The 16,291-nt window shown below is 39.5% G+C and overlaps 1 pseudogene; it reads right to left on the bottom strand.

Annotated features, from left to right (window-relative positions):
- Positions 1–5,231: 5,231 nt before the first annotated feature.
- LOC135205196 (E3 ubiquitin-protein ligase UBR5-like) overlaps positions 5,232–16,291 on the bottom strand; it is a 132,258-nt pseudogene continuing 121,198 nt past the window's right edge.

Below are 16,291 nucleotides of genomic sequence, written 5' to 3'. Positions count from 1 at the left end.
AGGAGAGCTGTTAATCAGGTTCAGTGGTTCTGGTTACAAAAAGTAAGATATACTTAACTTTTTCAAATTATACGGACGATATCACCTAAGTGGAAAACCCAAGGGAAGGTGGCCAATGATAATAAATATTCTACTCAACAACCAACTTTGGACTAGGTCCTTAAGTAGGTTATAGTCAATTAAAAATCTGATTAACCTATTTTATTTAAGTTGGCAAGAACCAGGGTCCACAAATAGCCGTTGGTTAAGGTTAGGCTAGGTTAACTCTTCCACCAATTATGGCTACACCCGAACCTCCTCCGTCACTTAGGCTAGGCCTAAATTCCATCAGAGAAGTACGCTAACTAGTCTAGGCTGGTATAGAATAGCTTAATCTAAAAACGAACTCCAATTGACTTAGGTTAGGGTTAAAGCCGTCCAAGAAAGTTTCGGGACTATACATGCTAGGCTACCAACCAACATAACCTGCTAATGCTGAGGTGGGGTAAAAGTGTGTTCCAACGGGTAGCCTAGCACTAGTCTCAGGCTCAGGCCTTATGCTTAGAACCTTACTACTCAGACTCCAAGCTAAGATAGTAAAGGGCATGTTTCAAGTAGGCAAGGACATGCTAAGTCATCAACACATTATTAGGGTCTAAGTTGACATGTATAACGAGGTATTGCCCGAAGAACCATCTAACCCATTGGAGTTAGGCTATGGGCTAACTAAGAACTGTACCACTCAGACTAAGCTAAGATAGGTTAAATGCAGGTTCGAAAGACCAAGACTGCAAACCATAATCTAGGCCCTGAAAGCTTGGCACCATGTATGCCCAAAACCCAGTTAGTTCAGACAGTCTAGCTAAGAACTACTACCGCCAGAAAATAAAACTAAGATGAGTGGCAAGTAGATTCGCAACTTGCTGGGATAGGCTAAGAATTTAAGGCAACTTCTTAGGCTTAATAAAGGTATGAACTCAATTAAGCTGGGTCTATAAGCATCTTAGGTTACAAGTTGCACTACTTAGGCTTGTCCTACCATAAAATGGTGAAAAGAATGAAGTCCCACCTCCTTCCCTTTCCGACTTGGAGTATTCTTCCAGGATTGGGAATTGAGGATAGGGAGAATGGCACTGGCGTTAAAGTCCACCTAAAGCTTGTTTATTGCCTAAGCGGAAGGAGGAACAAAGGAAAGGAAACACTTGCGTCTTTTTCCAACTGTACCGTTATATCTCCTAACACTTGCAATTTTCTCAATTTCTCTTTCTCTCAAAAAACAATGGTCGTTCAAAATCGACCAAAGTACTCTTGTTTACCTTGAAGAAGCAAGAAAATTGGAAGCATGTCCTTCTAGTGTAGGCCGCAGTCTGGGAAGTGACCGTCAGGGTAGGAGGCCATGTTTATGATGTCACCCTGAAGCATCTTGAATGCGAAGCCAGCCACTCCGACAAGAAGTGCAAGGCTGTTGTTTATTCTTGGTAGGCATAGGAACCTGGACTCCCAAAAGGCTTGCCGGTGTTGGCCACTTATCTGCTTCTCTACCAGATGTTTACACATTCGACCGCCATTCAGTGCACATTCAGGATAAAAGGGACATCCCAGCGCTTGGGAGGGACCCCTGGATGGCAGCGCAAACGTCATAAAGCAAAACCAACTGTCCATTCTTGGGTTGGTACTCCTGAGAGGCCGAACGTACGTTTGTACAACACCTCTGCCCCATGTATCTGGAAACGAAAACCAAGATGGCCAATGCAACATCTCATCCGGCAGCCGGCAAGGGGTAAAGGAGCAAATTAGTCCATAATTACTTCCTAAAGCAACATCCTGATACATCCCTAAATTTTTAGGATTCAACAGGCAAGCCATAATATGTGGGAAAATCCAAAGTACAGGGCACAACGAATGTAACTGTACCCTAAAACAGTTTCTGCACCTACCGAACTTACTATACACGATTAGGTACCCCCAGACGTCAAAAGGCCGTCCGAAGAAGAAAATATCCGTGGGAATAGGAAAGTCTTGAAGCATGAGAAGGCTTTATGTTCCACAAATAGTGACAAGAGTAATTCCAAACAACAAATTCCAAACAACAGGGGGGAAAAAACTAAACCAGCTTTAAAAAGGTACCGGGAAGCGCAAGCACGTCCCTCCTACTTTAAAGGTGCTAAAGAAATAAAATAACCACGGGGGCCAACGTGTTAAAAGGGTGGGGGGTTGAATTGGTGGGGGGCTCCCAACAGTCTCTCGTGGACGAAGCACAGAATGCCAAAATAGCCCCCTTGTGTACACCAATTATTTTAACTTTAACCAGTTTCCAGCTGGGGCTAAGTTATTTTTCATCACTAATGTTAAGACCGAAGGTTTGTTTTCATAATATAATTATGAATTAAATTGATTATTTTGCATTTTTGGTTTGGTTCATATCTTTCATCTGCCCAGATCACGCGACGTAGCGCGGCCCACCAGGGCAATCCCTGACAAACTGAATTTAATTTTTGAATGAATACAATTAAAAAGCCCGATTAACCTCGGTAAATGTAGTAAGCCGTAAAACCCGTGTTGTAACCTGGGGACTCCCTACAATGTTTTACAAGAAATCGCTTCATGCACAATTCTAAAAAAAACCGGAATTTTGGTAATGAAGGGATGGAGGAGTATCATTAGTATTATAAACTGATATGAGAAGAGAGAGAGAGAGACGGAGAGAGAGGAGAGAGAGAGAGAGATGAGCGAGGGAGAGAGAGGTGAGCACGAGAGAGAAATTGAGAGGACCAGACAGGAAATTGCCTTCGGACAGTGTACACCGAGAAATAGCCTCTTTGCTTAAACACAAGAAATCGAATAAATAAGTTTTAATTGAGAATAAATGATGATTTAAACAAAACATTGTTTTACTGTAATCCATATTACATGTATTATGTACTAAGAATCAAAATGATGATGCCGCCCCATTTGCAATTCTAGTTTTTTTTAGTCTCAGCTGACTCACCAGTTTTTACCGATATCATAACTGTCTTTGGTTGCTGAAAACAATCGAACTTAATTCAGAATACTACATACCATTCAATTTCGTAAAAATTATCAAAGTTATTGGTTTAACCAAAGAAGAGTCCTACAGGGGGGTCATCGAGTTGACGACAATTGATCCGTTCTTAAGACCAAAAATTTCGAACCAAACTGATTTTCAGTGTAGAAGTCAGGCAACAATAAAAAAAATACACCACATGATTTAAATTGTAAATATCAAATAACAAAAACAACCAATAAACCTTTTCCATTTCAACGATTTATGGACCACATACGCTGATTGGTTATCACTGTCGCTTTCATAGGAGCAGTAGCCGTTTCCACATGTTCAATCGAATGCACTCTTTATCTTTGTATAATGGTTAGCAACAGTCCCCGAACGACTAAGGCCAAGCGAGACCACGGCCAATGTTTTAATTTGGCGTTTCTTCTCCCTTCTCAGATCGCTTTATAAATGGATGTACCACTTTAACTTCCATGGTTGAATGGCCCCTTTCCTTTTCTTCCATGCACTACCATCAGAAAGAGTCTTGCCTTGAGTCTTGGGAGCCATAAAACCAAAGGGCCAAAAAGCTACTAAACGAAAGCTACAACATGAGAGGAAAGAGAGAGGCAGACGAAACAAGTAAACCCAACCAAATGGCGTAATGGGTGCAAGGAATGAAGTGTAGGGAAGCGACCGCCAGCCTTCTCCCCCTCAAAGCGTATTTCTTCCGCCGTGGCGTCCCGAAACTAAGTTTTCGCGGTTGTTTACGTCGCTTATGACCACTGAACCCGCGGTAAGATCGGAACGACGCCCATAATTGTTTTATTTTTTTTATATTTTTATGGGGAGTGTTCGTAACCACCCCCCCTCAAACAGTGTATGTGGGTTGAAAACCGCGTAACCCGAGGAACTCACTGTATTATTTTTTTCATTTTTCAACGAGAAGGTGGCGGTAAAGGGAAACCACTGTTTTGATTACATTTTGTCGCCATTCTCAAACAACCGCTAATAATACTACAATAATGAATGACAATTATTGTACACAATCATCGTTCATATGCCCGAATTGTTCAAAACAGCTACAATTTTAAATTACAACAGCTTGCGTGCTGCCTCACTGATATTCGCTGCGTATATCATAAAAGCACGGGGGGACGTGAAAATAGTGTCATAAAATAATTTTAGAAAAATGCCATGAACAGTACCGAAGATGATCTGTATCGACAATGAAGTCGAAGTCGACTCGCCAGAACCAGACTGTAATCCCTAAGATGGTGGTACATGTGATCAATCCTATGATATGTATGAGAACCCTACAATGAAAAATTATGTTATCATAAATGTTATTACTACTGTAATTACACTACCACTGAAATTTCTTAAAGGTTACCGAAAGATACAGGTTGCTGTCAGTGCAACAGCAACTCTCTGTTTTAGATTTACTCAACTGGGATCGCATAGATAAAAGTTTCTTTCTTTGATTTCGAATTATTCCTCAAATAGGCGATTTGTTATGAAGATATGCCAATAATATATATGATAAAATGGTTTTATTTCCTTTATTATCATTTTATTTCATAAAGTGAATCTTTATGTATGTTGGTGGTTAAGTTATAGCACCAAGGCCGAGGCTAGCCTACAGATACGCATCTTAGAATTCAAGGTTTGATCTTTAGTATTGCAGTATAAGACGACCCCCAATTTTTAGGGGGAATTTTTGGATTTAAAGGTCGTCTTATATGCGGAAATATACGGTACATCATATACAAAATGTGTACCAGCACCCAGTAATGGTACAATGATCATACAGTTTTGAATTAGCATTTACGATCTGTCTTTTCCTCAAGTTTAAATAGTTGTGTATCAACTCGAGAAAGAAAATCATGAAGTAAGAAAGAAAGGCAACATATAAAAAAAGCAGCCTACACTTCGACAACAGTATTAAAAACCTTGGTATTAAATAAAACAAATTGTCCAAAACTCACTCATTAAAGGGGAATAAATTATGGTTCTGATTGTGAGTTACTTCCATGGGAAGACCAAGCCATATTTCTAATTGCAGAACTTGTCATACTCTTTGTTATCAAACCAAGGGGCAAAGTTGGAGGACAAGGACATTTCAGTAGGAACAGATTAAAAGTAAATGGTTGGGGGAAAAAAAAAAAAGCACTACAGTATCGCCCTCAACATACTAGATAAACCGAGGGTCTCACCTCATGAGTACCAAGGCCCTTATAGCATTACTAACAAATTAACATTTTCTAGCCCAAACTGAACTGTTGCTGGAAGTACAGAAGTCTTATATGTATGTAGAAGTGTTACTGTAACGGCAGTTTATATATATATTTACCTTGGTAAGATTTAAATCACGCTGCTGACAGTTCCTCAATTTTTCCATTTCTCTTCTAAATTTGGCTTCTTTTACAGGAAAACCTCCCAATTGGGCAATGATGGAACCAGGCTCAGCTCCAACATCATCAATAAATACTCTTCCAAAAAGCTCCAGAGTTAATCTCCAGCGACCTAACAGCAAGTCCTGTGACACTCCACTTCTCAATAAAGCTGGCCTGTGAAGTGAAATAAAAATATATATTAACGATCATAAAAGATTTTCTGCCAAACCCCTTCAAACACTACTAAGTAAATATGCCTAATACAATCAGTCTAACTAAATTTTCTTATAATGATACAAAATATAAATTTCCATAATAAAATTTATTATTTGGATTCTTACCAACTGTTAAAGTAGCTATATCTCTGCACTGATTAGGCGAGTCAGCATTCAAACAAAAAATCGAATGACTGCCTGGATGACTGTCTAGTTTACCTGTTCTCCACCAGGTGTGTTACAAATGTTTTAGCTCTTGTCAGAATTCTCCTTGACAGCCCACTAAGTTGTGGGGAGGCTGTGTGGGTCTACTTTAACAGTAGGTAAGTATCTAAATAATACATTTTATTATGAAAACTCATATCATGCGAGACGAAATTTACCTACTGGTAAAGTTAGTTCTGATTCCCACATTAAGAAGAGGATGGTGGGTAGTGCAGCTAGACAAAAATCGGCTCAGCCATTCGAGCAAAAGGTTTCTTACATGAAACCCAAAACATTCTCACCTGATCTGAAATCCTTGGTGGATTTTACTACCACCAGAAGTTGGATTCCATTTAGGGAGCAAGGCTCTCATACATATGCAGCAAAGAGCAGACTTGCCAAGAAAAGTGCTTCGAATCACCCAGAATGAAACACAAGCGGTATGAGGGAACCCTGTGCCAGGGTCCAAAAGCCCTATAAAATGACAGTCCCTTAAAATAATACCTTTATGATATAAGGTACTCCTCCTATAAAAACTTTATACCTTCAACGCTCCCCAAAATATTAAAACCCAGGATTTAAACAAAAGAGCCTAAATAATTGCTCTTTTTTTCGGTTCAGGAAAAGACTACCCACTACTAGTAGTGGATTAAGGGCTTCACTGTTTTCAAACACAATTCTGTTACCTAAGGTAGTGATCAGGCAAAAACTGAAATGTACTTCTACTGTGACACATCAATCCTATTCTGGAGCGACAAATTGACTTAACACTAAGAGAAGTTACAACTGCTGCTCACATTATGCATGTTTACCTTCAATAAAGATAAAGATATGAAGCTACGTCTCATGCAACTAGCCTATTCAATACATCACAAGAGGACCTCGTGTTCCTTGACGAAGACGTTATAAGTTCCTAAAAATCACAACACAAAAGGTTAACTTTGCCTCTTCAGGCTTATCCTTGACAAATACATTCTAGGTTTTCTAAAACCACAAAATGAAAATTAACTTTGCCTTCAAACTTAACCACTGGCAAAGCCATCTAGGCTTTCTAAAACCTTAAGAAATACATTCTAGGTTTTCTAAAACCACAAAACAAAAAGTTAACTTAGCCTTCAAGCTTAACCATTGGCAAAGACAGCTAGGTTTTCTAAAACCACAAAACAAAAGGTTGATTTTGCCTCTTCCAGGCTTAACCTTTGACCACGACATCTATGTTTCCTAAAGCCACAAAAGCAAAGGTTAACTTTGCCTATTCCAGGTTTAACCATTGACAAAGATGTTCAAGGTTTCTAAAAGAATGATAAAAATGTTTCTAGGTTTAACCTATCTGATTAAATTTCAAATGCCCCAACAGGACAGAGAAGTTTCCTCTTCTTACAATAAGGGGTTACATTGAATTCTTACAGGGCACTGTAAAGCTTAGCCTTAACATCAACCTCAGCTCTAAGGCAGAAAACTACAATAGCATTCCTTTTACAACAGCTTAAAGAAAGGTGCTGACAACTTATTAACTGTTGCTAGTGCTAAATAAAAGGTTTCATAGTAATTTCAGATAAGTTTAGACCTGCATTTAAAACTCCAGAGGGTGACTGATATGGATATGAAAGGGGCTTCAATCTCAACACCTTACAGTGCTGGTCTTCAGCAAGAGCTAAAAGTACTTGATACAATACCGAGGAAACGAATGGAACATATGGAACAATAACTTTGGAAGTAGACAGTGAAAAGTCTTATTATCTCTAAACAGAAAACATTGACATCTACAAGGTTCCAGGGGCGAAAAATTCCTCTAGAATGGCACTCTCAGCGATACACAGACCACTGCTTCTAACCCCAGGCCATGGCAGTTTTAAAATTAAGGACAGATCCTAAGATAAACTTGAAAATCTTATTATTGGGAGAGGACATTCTAACTCTCCAAGTAGTTAAGGAGATGCCTAAGTTAATGGAAGTGTATGGAATTGTGTAAGAGTTGATTTCCACTTAATGGAAGAATGAGACATCTACTGAGAGCGTTGGAAATTCTGAAAATCATTTGCCCTGAACTACAAGGGCTCTACAGGAGTCACTAAGCAATTCTTGAACTTGAAATTGCTCAATAGTATTCAGAGTAGATGCGAGGGGCAGGCCTACGAGTCTGAATTAAGGCTAAATTTATGGACACATCCACTGCTCAAGCCAAAGGACAATCAAAGAAGTAGTAATCATTCGGATGTTCCTGCTCATCTACATGCTAGTAAGTCTAAATGAGTGCTCCTTAAATCCCACACCAAGTGCCAAACGTATGGATGTAAAGGTCCTTGTAGACAGTTGTTCTTCCTGAATCCCCAATTGCCAAAACACTGTCCTTCCACAGAATGAATGATCAAACCAATATGTTGTTTCATTTCACTCAAAGCAGCAAAACTTCCAACAAAGACTTTGTTTCTGATCAGGAATAAACCTGCTAAGCATCCATGAGTCTTTCCACTGTCCCCTGACATCTAAAAAGTTTTACCAGGGTGTAGTGTTGACCATTCTATGTTGCATGAAAGTATAATGACACTAGTTAACTCTTTGTGTTGCATGACAGAGGGAAAAGACCAAAACCTGGACTTAGGTTTAGGTACAAATGGACAATTCTTGGTTACAGAGTCCCATCCCACAGTCCTGGAGTCAAGATGGTTCTGGATTACTTACAAATTTAATGAAAGTTATTTGTGAGTCATAAATCTTACAGTGAAACTGTACACTAATAGAGCATGATTATCTGAAAAAATCCCCAGTGAGGCATGTTTCCTAATGAGGAAAAGTCCTTACCATATAGGAAGTTTCCTCAGGCCTGAAAGTCTTCAAGGAGCACGTGCCTATCTTTGACCGACAAGCATGCATAATTAAGTATCATCCCCACATCACTGATAAGAATGGGGATATAGAGAATTAAAAATATAATGCATAGAAAGGTTGGGCCAGAAGAAGCAACAGGTCTTTGGCCTTTGGAATACTGTTGACAGAGTTGGCCAACTTGAATCACTGATTCAGTAGAATGTCTTGCTCCTTAAGTCAAGTCGACACCATCTACCAATGGGCAACAAGTCCCTGACAAAACTTATAGAGGGCTGTACGCTAACCCAAAGTGCATAGAACAGCAATACCTTCTTGTAAAAACATCTTGAAGGAACTTGCATAACTGTGGATGTATGGTAAGTGGAATACATTCTGCACATGTACCACAAGTCTGACCGTTCTTTGGAAATGCACTAAAAACCATGCTAGAAAACCAACAAGTATGTGCACAGACACTTCCTGTTTATTTAGTCTCCAAACGTCCAAGAATATCTCCAATTACTTTTGGAGCTCGTCGCAAAGAATACCCTTGAAGCTATAAGAGGGAGATAAACTAGTGGAGGACAACCAAAAAGAATCACAACTGCCCTTCACCATCTCCACCATGTAAGGTACTGGTCCCAAGTTTCTCCATGCAACTTAGGAGTTGCAACTGTCCATATCCCAGAACTTGAGTCTGCACTTATCCCTGAAGGTATAAAACAAGACTATCAATAGAATAATCCCTTATCGCCTTAAACCGAGCTGCATATCAGACACAAAGAGAAAGTGTTCGCACTTCTTTCTTCCAAACCGAGTGAGTATAAGCATGAGGACATTACCCTGCAGTATCAGAGATGAGTTACTTGTCTTCTTCACTAAAACTACCACTGGCGACAAATCCTAAAGCTGGCTTCACAAACTTGCTGAGTTAGCGCCTCCACCTCTCTAAGCAGTCACAGAGAGAAGACAACGTAGCTAAGTAAAAGGTAACAACTCACAAGCTAGGATGAAACTTTTCAGCATGTCTGTCAGTCTCGAGTTCATTTCCTCACAGGAAAGAGAAAGAAAGTGAACCTCCTACTAAAGACAATTAAAGGACCAGTAAGCGTTTGTACGGCAGGAGGCAGTCTTCGGCTCGCAGCGACTTTCAACTCCTTTTCAAAATCTTCTTCCACCAGCGGGCGACAGGAGGAGACCCTTGGCGACAGAAAAGCGACACTTGTCGATGAGGTGACAGCAACCAAGTTCTGTAACACATCAACCATGACTCAATGAAAGGAAGACAGTTTAAGCGACTCAGGACTCAGCCAAGTCCGCACAAGTCAACTACGTCCACACGAGTCAACTGAGGGAAAAGAAAACGAGGCTCCAAAACATGGAAAGATTGGGAGGTGGTGGGAGAGGAGTTACGACGATTCTCCCGCCTCGTCCTAAAACGAACGTACAAACTTGAAAGCATTCCTACATGAAACTTTGTTAGAAAGCTCTGAAGCTAGAATAATATCTAACTTGGAGAGAACTTTAGATACTACAGACAGTGTATTGTTATTATGGTGTTTTTACGTTGCATGGAATCACTGGTTATTCAGCAACACAGGGAACCAACGGCTTTACGTGACTTCCGAACCACGTAAAAGTTAACTTCTATCAACAGAAATACACATCACTGATCCAAAGTGGAATGCCCAAGAATCTAACCTCACGGCCACCGAGGTGGCAGGCCAAGACCATACCAATCATGCCACTGAGGCGCTCTACAGACAGTGTAGACTTGAAAGAGAAACATTAATTGAGGCAGCAGCAAGAGAAAGCAGGCCAAAGAATGAATACAACCATAACGAAGAAAGAGGAATATGCTAGCAGACGAGAATTTAGAATAACCAAAAAACATGAGAGAGATAAACAGTAGACTGAGTTGACATATCTAAATGTGTTAAAACTCACTACAGATACATTATCATCTCAATAAAATGTCTCTCCCTATACTATATTATTAAACCTATGCATGCAAACACCTCAAACTAGGTGTTGAAGATGGCAGAATACGCCTACGGAGTGTAGCATTAATGCTTACCGAGACGATCCTTATGCGAACGCTTTAACTGTCCTTAGGCGATCACTTTAACGGTCCTTTGGCAAACGCTTAAAACGAGATTCGGACCATGAAAAGGGTGAAGTAGGTATTGGAGGGCACAGAACCCCATCGTCCATAGAACCAACCCGGTTCCCTGGCAGCGGACATTACCAACTGTCGCAGGGCAGTCATAGACAGGGCTCCGTACAGACGAGGGCACCAACACCTAACTTCTAACAGGGAACATGAAAAAGAGCGCACACTATGGAGGGATTCGGAGTGTTTCCATCAGGAACTCAGTTCAAACTTGTATTAGAACTAAAAATAGATTTAATGTAATGTTCTAACATCTCGTTACGCTTTGCCTGAACTGAATGGGGAGCAGAAGGCGGAGCTACAAAGGAACTCAATACCAGCCCTACCAAAATGCTGTCTGAGTAGGGATAGTTGCAGATGAAGGGACACTAAGTAGGATAGAACTGACAGGTTTAAGTCCTGACCTAACTAATTGCTTTTGCAATCTATTAGTATGCATAAATTTCTCTAAACAATCCCTAGTAGTTCCAAGATTTCACTCTGTACTCTTGCAAGTACAAACCGACTGTTGATATACTTCCAATTTCAACATCTTGGTTACACCCAAAACAGTTTTCCACCTCAACACATGGCAAGTTCCTCAAAAATTAGATAATAACACTTCTCTTCAGCTCTCGAAGGAATATGAAAATGATTCAAGACAATGTCTAAGGATCATCTTCAGAAAATGACCAAAGGAACCCAGTGTCCCCCAGAAAGCACCACCAGCTCTCCTTCCTCACCTCATTTGGTCATGTGTAGTGTCTATGGTAACGTTTGCTGACACGTCATGTGGAGCATGCAAGCCCATATCACTTCTACTGGCTCTGCCATCCAGAGGTACCACTAAAAGATCTGCTCCGCCACGTCCTCCCAAAAGCCGACGATGGAGTTGGAGATATTGATGCTAAAACTAGACGATAATGATGACGACGTCACCACCTGAAATGGATGCTCTATTAAAAAACAGTGACAAGTAAAATTCTTCATGCATTTGTTCACCTTTTCAAGTTGGAGACATGACAATTCTTTAAAAACATAATTATAAACTAACATATCCTGATTCTACCCTAAAATTGTGTATACTACATACTATAATCAGATTATTTCAGAAGCTTTACCTCTGACTTGAATGGGCTAGTTACAGGAGAAGACCCAACTCGAACAATGACACTCTTGATGGAACGAGTCGGCGCAGAGTCAGTGGAGTAGGAGGACAAGGCACTATTACTAGGCTCACCAATGCCCCCACTTAAACTACTCCCTGTGCGTCTTGGGGAAACAATGATTGGAGCTCTTTCCTGAGAAGTTTCGCCACTATCCTCACTCAAATCTTCGTCCTAGAAACAGAGCAACCATAGGTCAGGTTACTAATCAGAAAGACATGAACTGAAATCTAAAGGAAAGTCTAACTAATGTCTGACTTCAAACCTAATTTTAGTTTTACCAAATACCAGTAAAAGGTGATTCAACACAACATTCTGAATCATATTCAAAATAATAATAGAAATCATTTATGTGATTCCATAACTACTAGTTGTGATAGTAGTAACTAACAATTTTTCTAAACATGCAGGCACAGTTAAACATACTTTTAAATCTCTAACTGGTCCAGAGGTATATACAGATAAGTCGTTGGCTGGGGGTCCAAGGTTCGTGTGGAACCCAGCATGTGTGCATATGACTGTTGTGGAATTGGTGGATAAGGGCCAACCATATGCAAGTTGTCCAACACCCCCAGACGAGAGAGTGGGGTATCTAAGGGCGTTCTTGTACCATGGCCTGAGGGAAAAAAAAAAAAAAGCAAATTTAAACAGAATACTCATTACCAAACATGAAATATAAATATCATGTAATGCCATACCATGAATTATAAAAACACTACTAATTTAAACTCCACTGGCATTGTAGGTATGTGTACGGGGAATGCCAAAGAGTTCCTCTCTCCTGGCATTGGGTTTGCAAAAGATGTGGCTTATCTGCCAAAGGTAAAGCTCTTGTAATGGGGTACTGAAGACATCTGCACTCTGGGACCCCAAACAGAGTGTTGACTGTGATCTCTGAAGGCAAAGAATATCATATTTTAGAAAAAAGAATGCATGTTTCATATTTCATGCTACAAATGTCATACTTTAAAAAGATCAAAGGTAAAAACTTGCAACACTGATAAAAATATTTTAGCTTGGATGACAAATTTCATAAACTTCAATTAAAATATAATAAAAAAAATCTAAGGTAAAAACTACACATTAAAATAATCACTGATCATTCCTAAACACAGCAGCACGCACTGTCATACAATTTTTTGTCTCCCAACACTTATGATGAAAATACTTCAAATCTGGTGCCCTGATGGAAATTTCCAGAGTACTTGCAAACCTTCTCAACAAACAATCTCTAAACTAGTATCTAGATACACTTCCCCTTGTCTAAAACCACACGGCTCTTCCCAATCAACACTTGGTTGCTGTCTTACTTTCTCAAAGTTCAATATACCTTACTTAAACTTCACTTTCTCTAATGATTTCCTCCCTCCCCGGAATGTTCATCTGAGACTAAAAAGAGGTGACTACTCAACAAAATGAGTATGAAGAATTCATGCAATTTTAAGAGTATTTTACAGGGTCAGCCTTTTGAGAAAATACAGTGTCACCAACTTAACAGACAGGGTGGGGGGTGGGGGGGGGCGTCTATCCCTTTATCCCATCTGGCATTTAGTAATCATCATCCAATTCACAGTATTGATTTACTTAATCAAATTCTGATATACATATATTGGAATAGTATGTGATTTGGGCATAGAGCCAAACACTGGGACCCACAAGGTCATTCATCCCTATATATCTGCATATTGTTTCCTAACATGATGTGCAAAGAGGAAAGTGTTGGTTCTGTGTGCCTGTTCACCATCCACCCTCACAGAACAGGCACAGCCAGGAAGCGTTAAGTCAACACCGAGGTGTCTGTTCACCCTCCAACTTTACAGACACACCAGAGAGCCTAATCAACTGTCTGATAAGCCTATCATACCAGATCTCACCTGCTAGTACAAAATATTTATAATCATTTCTAACAAACTCAGCGTGGTCTGTTAAGTAAAGAAATCTACTGAGAATTAAAATCCTGCCTTACCTGGAAAAACACATGCTTTCTCCCTCTTGAATTGGATAAATTAGAATCTTCGTCTGCAGATTCACTGTCACCCGCTGATGGTGTGATGGAAGGCAAGTCATCTATGTCATCCATCATTTTCATTCTCATCACGTTCCCATGAGAACCCTGTGCATTCCGCTCCTCCCGAGTCAACTGAGCATTACTGTCACTCTCGCAGCAGCGGATATAACTGATAAGTGCATCGAATACATATGCTGCGAAAAACAAAAGATAAAGAGTTACTCACAGTGAAATATCAGGAAATTATACCCTAACAGAACCTAAAACTTAATTATCGTCACAACAAGTGCACCAACTTAAAAAAAAAAAAAAAAAGTCTGATAAAAACAAAAATAACTTTCCTCCATTCCATATAGCATAATACATTAGTGGTACACAATAAATAAAAACCAGAACTACAACTCATTCAGCTTCCAATGGCTGACAAAAAAGCCCTAATCTTAGTTAACTTGCTGAACTCCCTAATATTATTATCATTATTATTATATAAGATTTCTTATACACTCTAGGTAAATTTTGAGCCACTATTGTAGCTAGGCCAAACATGGCTCCTGGAGCCAGTCTGAATAAAATATTTGAACCAAATTTACAAGAGGATGATTGCAAAACAATGCAATATATATTTTACACCCAAGGCGAAGCAATGAGACCTATGAGGTCATTCAACGATGAAAGGGAAATACATAAGTAAGAAAGGCTTGAAAGGGAAAACAGGAGGAAAACCTCGCAGCTGCATGACGAAACAATTGTTAACAGTGAGAGGAAAGTCAGATGAAGAAGGAGAATATGAATGGAGGTATTGTAAAAGAGGTTGCAGCTGCGGCCAACATGATGCTGCAAATCCCCTAAGTAATGACTAGTGCACCCCACCTACCCCCTTATGGGGAAGACTATGATTGCCTAATAATTTGAAAACTTGTTGAGATTTCTCACACATATTACAACTGAAAATTTCGGAACTCCATTGTAAGGCCCCATCCTGGCCCTTAGAGCCACATTTTGAACATGATGCACTTGAATTTAAATTACATTTTGAAGCTTTCATTTATGGTTTATCACTTCCAGACATTAGCTCAGAGATGAGTTTCAAACTACCCAACCCTACGTATCACTGTGTCTTAATTTCTGAATTCCCCTTACCGTAGATGCTTTACCAAAATTGGTTATAACCGACCAAGTGGTTCTGAAGTTATAAAATGAGAACAGTTTACACAAAAACTCCATACAAAAGACATCATCAAATAGAAAAGCTCACCTAGTTTTAGCTCATTGAGATGATAATGAAAAACAAAGGAACTAATTTAACACACACACACACACACCACAACTATTTTCACAAAGATGGGAAACAACTGAAGTAGAATTGTAAGGACATTGACAGCTAGGTGGGATGAGGGGCGCGAGACCAAAAGGAAAATTAGACAGAACAAAAAATATAAAACAATGAAAAATAAAAAAAATACAAAATACTCCAGTTCATCTTCTCTAGTTGCAATAAAAATGTTGGGCATTACACAAATAACAATTTGGTCCAAACTAATTTCCAATCAATTACCATCCACAATAAAATGTCATGTACTACTTCCGGTAGAAAAAGACTAAACTTGTCTTTCAACTTACCTATATGCTTAAGAGAGCCAACATCAATATCTGGCAATGTATCACAGTGTTCATTTTTATGGGCTCGCAAGAGTGACACCACATATGAAAGGGTGTCTCTTCTAGCACTCTGAGGGATCGGCCGTAGACGTAGCTGCTCTTGCACCTCTGCGAGCACTCTGTACCTTGACAACGGCCTGCGAGAGTATCACGAATAAATGGCACACCTGTACGTCCAGCGCTTCGGTCTCTGGGCGAGGTAGGTTTCCAGAAGGTGGGGATGTTGATGATGTTGAACCAATGCCCCCGCTGCCTTCAATGAGTTGGTTCAATTCTCTACCAAACCTGGATTAGTAGAGAAAATTATGGGGGTTAGTATGCTAATCCTTTTAACAAAGCTAAATTCTAATCTAACTCTAAAATTAATTATATATAGAGAGAAAAAGGCTATTTCATCACCATACCTTGAAGGAAAAGGACAGGAAAATTTCTCCAATCCAGATAACCTAATGCCGGTGAGTATAACCCAAAACACAGAATCATAGGCTCATAATAATTTACTTTTTATACATGGTCAATGACAACAGTCTGACTGCATTAAATTAACTTACAATGTCTTATTTTGCAAATTACCATTATAGGCTGTTATGGAGTAAATTATTATTAATTATTATTAATAGGGGTTAGTTTTTCCAGACCTCTGAGTCTCAAGTAGATCTTTCTAGGGCTGGTTTATTTGGAGTAAAAAAGATAA

The sequence above is a fragment of the Macrobrachium nipponense genome, chromosome 49 (assembly GCF_015104395.2).
Source record: "Macrobrachium nipponense isolate FS-2020 chromosome 49, ASM1510439v2, whole genome shotgun sequence".
Lineage (NCBI taxonomy): Eukaryota > Metazoa > Arthropoda > Malacostraca > Decapoda > Palaemonidae > Macrobrachium > Macrobrachium nipponense.
The sequence above is the reverse complement of the archived record's forward strand: the minus strand, read 5'-3'. Positions and strand labels throughout refer to the sequence as shown.